Raw genomic sequence first — 7242 nt, forward strand, 5'->3', positions numbered from 1 at the left:
TTATAGTTGCTAAGTGGTATTTTATTAGTTTTATATGCAACATGCATAAGCAACACATTTAACCCTTTTAAGAAATAAAACTATTTCCAATAAGGTTAAAGTCTTCTCTGACCACCTCTCCTAATCCACATTCCCTTCCCTCCCACGTGCCCAGAGGTAACCTCTTCTCTGAGTTTGGTGTGTATCTCTGGGGACTTTTCCTCCAAGACTATATGTTTCAGAGATCTATCTGTGTTGATACATTTAGAAATAGACCCTTCCTGTTAACTGCTGCATAAAATTCCATGGTATGCATATACCACATTTTATTTAGCATTAATCATGTTGATGGACATTCGGGTTACTTCCAATTTTTTTCTAGCCCAACAATGCTACAATAAACATTTTATTTCTGCATCTTTGTGCACATATGTGAGCATTTCCCTAGATAGCTCCTGGAAATTGGAATTGCTAAGTCATAGGATGTGCAGCAGTTTTAAAAATAATTCTATCTCAGCTAACTAGACTGTGAGCTGTTATTTTTGTTTTCGTAACCTTGAGCTTAGCACAAGGTATGTCATACACGTACCCTAGGACCTGGCAGTCCTACTAACTGTAGTAGTGATGAGAGAATGAATCAATGAATGAATAGATGAATAAATCAATGAATGACTTTCAAGGAAATTGATTTGGCTCAGCAATTATTGATATGAAACTTCCAGCCAGAAATGTGAAAACTAATAAGGATCAGTTGGAGGGGAAAAAACCCTCTGAAATGATGCCATAAATGAAGTGGGCATTAAATGCATATTAATAAGATGATTTTAAGGAGATGAAGTAATGAGACTACAGTTTTTAGCGGGCAAGACCCGTGCCACAGTATCTAACAGGTAATGATGACAAAACCTGGCCTTGGCAATGACAATGCATAAAGCAACATGCCGTGGACAATGAGGCGGGTGCTTAATGTCCCTGCTTCTATACTAGTACCTGGAACACAAACCTTGTTCTTTGTGGCTCTAATGCTGGTCATGGTTCCAAGAACAAATAGACATGAGTGGATGTTTTCTCAAATGTTCTCTGATTTTTTACCCTTCCCAGTTGCTCTGTAAACATTTAAAATATATATTACCCAAGAGGATGCTGATGGAAGTAGCCTATTCCTGGTTAGGAGTTGCCTCCAGTGGGGGAAGACAGCACACGGGGGGAGGGTTCAACGTGCTCCATGAACACAGCCAGGTACACATTGGTTTTCACCAAATCAGAGAGTCAGGGTAACAGAAAGGCTCAAGTATCCCTGGCCTGGGAGTTTTGGAGTCTCAGGTGCAAAATTGAGTCCTCATTCATTAAGATGGCACTATTGATATTTTGGCCAGATAATTCTTTGGGGATGGCTGTCCTTTGCATTGTAGGATGTTTAGCAGTATCCCTGGCCTCTGCTCAGTGGATGCCAATAACATCCCCCAGTTATGACAACCAAAAATGTCTCCAGACAATGCCAAGTTTCTCCCGGAGACAAAATCACCTCCATTTGAGAACCACTGCCTTAACTCTACTTTCCTGATTCCTTTAAAATCCTTTAAAGATTCCTTTACAACACTGACATTATTATTTTAACATTGGCCTAGCATATCTCAGTTTACAAGGTCAGTTTTACAATAATTTTCCCAGCCATATGCTGTATGGCAGAGGGTTTCCCCATGTACAACCACCAACAATAACTGACAAAGTTTTGGCGATACATATGTGCCCGGCTCTGTACTAAGTGCTTTGTTTTTGTATCATTTAATCCATAAAACAGCCCATTGAGTAGGTACTATTATTAATCCTCATTTTACATTTGAGATGCCGATGCACATAGAGGTTAAGCAACTTGACCCAGGCTACACAGTGCTTGTAAGTGGCAGAGTCAGGATGTGAACACTGGCAGCCCAATTGTCAGAGGCAATTTAAGCAGAGGGATCACCTTTCCATTCATTCAGAAAAAGTTATTGAATACCTGCTTGGAGCCAGGCACTTTGCAAGGTGCTGGGTTGCAAAGATGAGTACAATTTGGCTTATTGTTTCACTGCCCAATGGGCGAGACAGATAAAAACAAGTCATATTAATACCAGGTAATAGGTGACTAAATGAAGATAGGTCCAAAATAAGAACACTGAGACACAAAGATGATTAACCCTAAAACTTGATCTTAAGCACTAAATTTTAAGAATTTGTCCAAGATCATGTGGTGAATTTCAGGGCTAGAATGTGGGTGCCTGGCTACCCAATCAAAGGCTCTATTAAACCAGATCTTTCTGCCTGTCACTACCCATCCCCACAATCAACTCCATCCCTGCCCAACCATATGCTTTTCTGTAATTGAGAGGCTGCTTGGGTATTATCTAACAACTAAAGTTGCACCACTGCAAAGTCCTCTCCAGTAAGGAGAAAAACTAGAGCTGTAGGAAATATGTAGCTGTTAGGGTTCTAGCAAGAGACATGACACATGCAAAGGGTTGAACTCAGTAAAGAGTCTGCCATTACCATTCCAAGCCTCAAGGGGCGAGGGGAAGGGACAGTGGTGCTGGAGCCTGGAGAGAGCTGGGCACCCTAGAGGAAGGGCCAGCAGGTCAGAGTGACTGCTGTGGAGGAACACAGCAAGTGCCAGGGCTGGGGAAGACACGGGGTAAGATGGGGGACCAAACACCCTGACCTCCCTCTCTTTCCACCCTCTGATCTTCTCCAGGCCCCTCCTATCTGGCAAACCCAACCAACAGCTGGAAAGCAAGGGAGCCTTGGTGACACCCTGTGTAGGTCTGCTTCCAGCACTCAGGGTAGGGCAGCAAGAAATGGAGAATCAATAGGAATCTCTGAAAACAGAGGATAATCAGCAGAAATGGGCACATATGGGGTGTGGAGGGCTGAGAATTGGCACTGGAGGAAAGGTCGCCTGAGACATCTCCAGGTTGGGTCAAGAGTGAAGCACGGTTGAAGGTGGGAGTCCAGGGGGTCACTGGAGTTGAAAGCCTGAGGATTAAAGAAAGCAAGGACACTGCAAGTAAGGGAGGTCAGAAAAAATGGAGTTTTCCTGAAGGCTAGCAACAGTAAGGATCTACTTCTAACGCTTAGCAACGCGTTTCCTGGAAATCCCTTGAACCTCGCCTGCTGAGCTGCTCCATGTTGGTGACTGATAAGCTGGTTACATTTGGGATTCAAAGTCAATGACTTTTTCAAGTGGCCTGGAACGAAGCCGCTTGGATTAGTACCAAGCCACAGCTAGCTGCTGCTGCTGCTGCTTTGTAAAAAATAAGCCCCAAATCCTTGACATGACTTGAAAAAGTCATACTTATTGGACCAATTCTCTCTAGGTGTGTTTTACTGTAGCATTTCTATTTTGTATCTTAACCACTGTCCCTCCCTGAAGGCTGATATTTGGAAACTGAGAAGCCAAGAGTTGACTGCTGTTTTGTTTGCTTTCTGCTTTCTGTTCCCTGAGAGAGTAGTGTGGAATGTCTAGATGATTGAATGGAGGAAGAAGAAAAATACTGTGAATGAAAAACAAATCAGTTATATCAAGCTATGTTTTTATTCACAGGCTGTTATTAGAAGGGCTACAAAGAATCTTTCTGAAAAAGCATCTGGTCCCAAGCCATTGTCCAGACTTTATCCAGTCCCTTCCCACACTGCAGCCAAATCCCACTTCTCTCTCCCCTGTCTGCACTCCGAGCCTTTGTTTATGATGTCTGCTCTGCCCAGGATCTCCCTCCCCTCATCTCTTCTGTTAATCTTCTACCCATCCTTCAAGGCCCAGGTCAAGTGCCCCTTTACATAAAGCTTTCCTCAATCCCTGCAGTCAATATATTGTGCTTCTACAATCCCACTCTGTCCTTTGGCCTCCTATGATGGTTATTTGTATGCATATCTTCTCTCTCCCGTAGGGTGTAAGCTCCGTGAGACTGTGTCCCATCCTGTGGATGGTCTCATCTCTGGTGAGGCTTTGACTCTCATGAGAGTGACCATTTGAGTCCTGTGGTAGCAAGCAACAGAAATGGGCTCTGGTTAGCTTAAGTGAAAGGTGGGATTTAGTGGAATAATACTGCTAATCAAAGAATTAGCAGAACACATGAGCCACCAAATCTCTTGAAGGGCAGCTTCAGGGCCCACGAATGGCAGCAGAGGTCAGAGGACCTTCTCTCCAGAGCCCCGCTAGGAGCAGGGCTCTACCCCTCCAATCCCATGCTGTGTGCTTTTCAGTTCCCAACTTAATGTTCCTGGGAAGAGAAACTTTACTAGCTCATTTTAGGCCAGGTGCCCCTCTGGATCACCCATCATGATGGCCAGGGGCACAGAGTCATATCACACAGAAAATGTTGGGACCACCTCTGTGTATCCAGGGATGGGGGAGGAAGTTGATTTCAAGACTTCAGCAGCTGTTCCAGGACATGTCTTTTGCAAAGTAGTCAATTAAGGGTGAGTCAAAGAGAATTACAACAAATTCAGAGGCCAAGAATTAAGGCCCAGCTTGGAAGTCATCCTGGTCTCAGGAGCTCTCCCACTATGGGAGTTGGTGCATGTGGGGTGAGACTCTAGGGCTTGCTTTCAGAGAGACAGACGGTCTATTCGTTAAAAAAATGTACTATCCCTGGACTTTCTTGGTGGCACAGTGGTTAAGAATCTGCCTGCCAATGCAGGGGACATGGGTTCAAGCCCTGTTCTGGGAAGATCCCACATGCCACAGAGCAACTAAGCCCATGTGCCACAACTACTGAGCCTGCGCTCTAGAGCCAGTGAGCCACAACTACGGAAGCCTGTGTGCCTAGAGCCCATGCTCTGCAATAAGAGAAGCCACTGCAGTGAGAAGCCCGCGTGCTGCAAGGAAGAGTAGCCCCCGCTCGCCGCAACTAGAGAAAGCCCGCGTGCAGCAACGAAGACCCAACACAGCCAAAAATAATAAATTTTTAAAATAATAAATAAATTAATTTTTTTTAAAGTACTATTCCTGGAGTGTTAGGTGAGACAATCTTGCAAACATTAACATACTTACATACTACTTATTTTGATTACCTCATTCATTTAAATGATTTTTACATGTGAAATTATTTTGTACGTGAATTTACACAGAAAGGCAGTGAGCAATGCAGAGGCTATACAACAGATTTTCAATTGGAGCCTCTGATTTCTACCTCTGTGATTTTGGATTTTTCACTTAATGTCTCTGAGCCTTAGTTTCTTCAATTGCAAAATATAGATAAGATAATGCTTGCCTCGGAAGGTTGTTGTGAGGGTTATATGAGAGGACATGGGTGTAAAATTCAACGCCTGTAGTTTCTTTGAAAAATCATAATAATTTTATAACCCCACATATGCATATATTCTCCACTGATTGGAAAAAATACATAAATGACTAAAGGCTACCATGAACTCAGTCATACGTTTAAAAGAATTTCTGTTTGAAAAGTAGTAGTATGTATAAGCACCAGGTGTTACATTTGTTCAATACATAGGACAATGCTTGGGGACCTTGTGAGGTCTCAGGTGTCGTTCAGTAATCTGAGGCCTCTGGGGCTTTGGGGGCTGCAGGCCAAGGGTAACTGCCTTGCACAACTCCTAATTTGTTTACCCGTGTTGTTCTTCCTATCTTCTGGCAGGGGCACACATATTAGGAATTTCTCCTAAGGTTGGGGTCAACCCTGCCACCACCTCAGGGAAGTTGGGCGGCAGAGGCCTCTGCCCTCATCCCTGCCCTAACTCCCCTGCGGGTAGGGAGAGCCTCACAGCCTCCCCTATGCTCTTGCTCTTATTCTCTCCAAGCTGCTCATCCATAAGCCTGGGCACGTAATCCATGGGGTAAGTTTTCTGAGGCCAAGTCTCTCTGACCCCCAGGAGTGGCCTGCAGCTCTAGGGGTGATCTGCCTACCTTTGCTTTCAGCCTCAGGTCCAAACTGCACTCTCCACCCCAGCTTTACCAGTGAGAAAACTGCCGTTTGGTTCCCAACTGGCTCCTGCATCCAGGTCTGGTAGAAGATGCAGTTGGTGGCTCGTCCATATCTTGTTGGCATGTCCACCCACTGAAGGATGCTTATTCTGGGCACTTGCCACTCTCTGCCCAAGGACTTCAGTCCGTACAGGAGGAGTTAATGTTGGGGAAGCAGCATCAAGCACATTGGAGAGGAGTTGGTGGATAAATTCCTCAACTTACCGCCATCCAGTGGGGAGAAAGCTCATGGACTGAGCTCCAGTTGCCCTCAGTGTGACAGACTCGGCCACACACACTTTGCTTCCTTCCCTCCCTGTCTCACCTCCCTAGACCTATCCGCGTTTCCTGGGATCACCTCACAAGAAAATACTTATATTCATATCCTTATCTCAGGATTGGCTTCTGGGGGAGCCCAAACCAAGACAAAGGCTGTGATTAATTGGCTCCCTCAAAACCACATTATTATTTTTTTCTAAACAATTTTGGATTCAAAAATGTTTTCCAAATTTAAGCATTAACTTAGGGACAGAGCAAAGCCAGCAGAAGGAAATTAACGTTAAAGAAAAAAACCTGTAGGCACTAGCTGATTTATAGAAAGGTACAGAAAGGTAGTAGAAATGAATGATAAAACCAGGCACTTTCAGAGTTGGAAAGAACCTTGTCCATGATCTAATCTAACTTCCTCATTTTACAGAAATGGAGATGAAAGTCAGAGGTCCCACAGCCTCACCCCAGTGGAACTAGGTCTCATCTGGAGCCTCCCAGCTCTGTGCCTGCGTGCTGCCCCGGACCTCAGGCCTCCCACTGATGTCAGCATTGCCTTCCCCGGGGTCGACCCTCATTTCTCTGTGCATCTTCTTTTGCTCTGCCAGCCGGAGATCTGGGCATGGTGCCAGGAGCTAATGCTATTTGTTGGGCTATATCAGCTGGGGTCAACTTGCTCTACTCTCACGAAGGACCTGGAACTTCTGGAGATGGACCAGGGTTTGGGAAGGTTGGTGGTAAGCCTGCAGTAATCCTATCCAAGGGCCATGGCATCTCCAGCTCCTGCACCCAACCCCTACATCCCAAAGAGCCTTCCGTTCTTCTTTTGGTTCACCAGATGCCTCCCCCACCTACAGCTGTGACTACCCAGACCCTGACCTCTACCCTACTCCCTCCCTTCCTCACCCCAATCCCAAAGCTTTCAGAAGCTTGTGTTTCCCGCCTGTAACAGAATATTCTTTAACTAAGCTTATCTTTCTATCCCCTGAAGCTTTGATGAGCTCTTTAACAGCAGTAATTTATCATTGATTGCGAGCAGT

The sequence above is a fragment of the Eubalaena glacialis genome, chromosome 8 (genome assembly GCF_028564815.1).
Source record: "Eubalaena glacialis isolate mEubGla1 chromosome 8, mEubGla1.1.hap2.+ XY, whole genome shotgun sequence".
NCBI lineage: Eukaryota > Metazoa > Chordata > Mammalia > Artiodactyla > Balaenidae > Eubalaena > Eubalaena glacialis.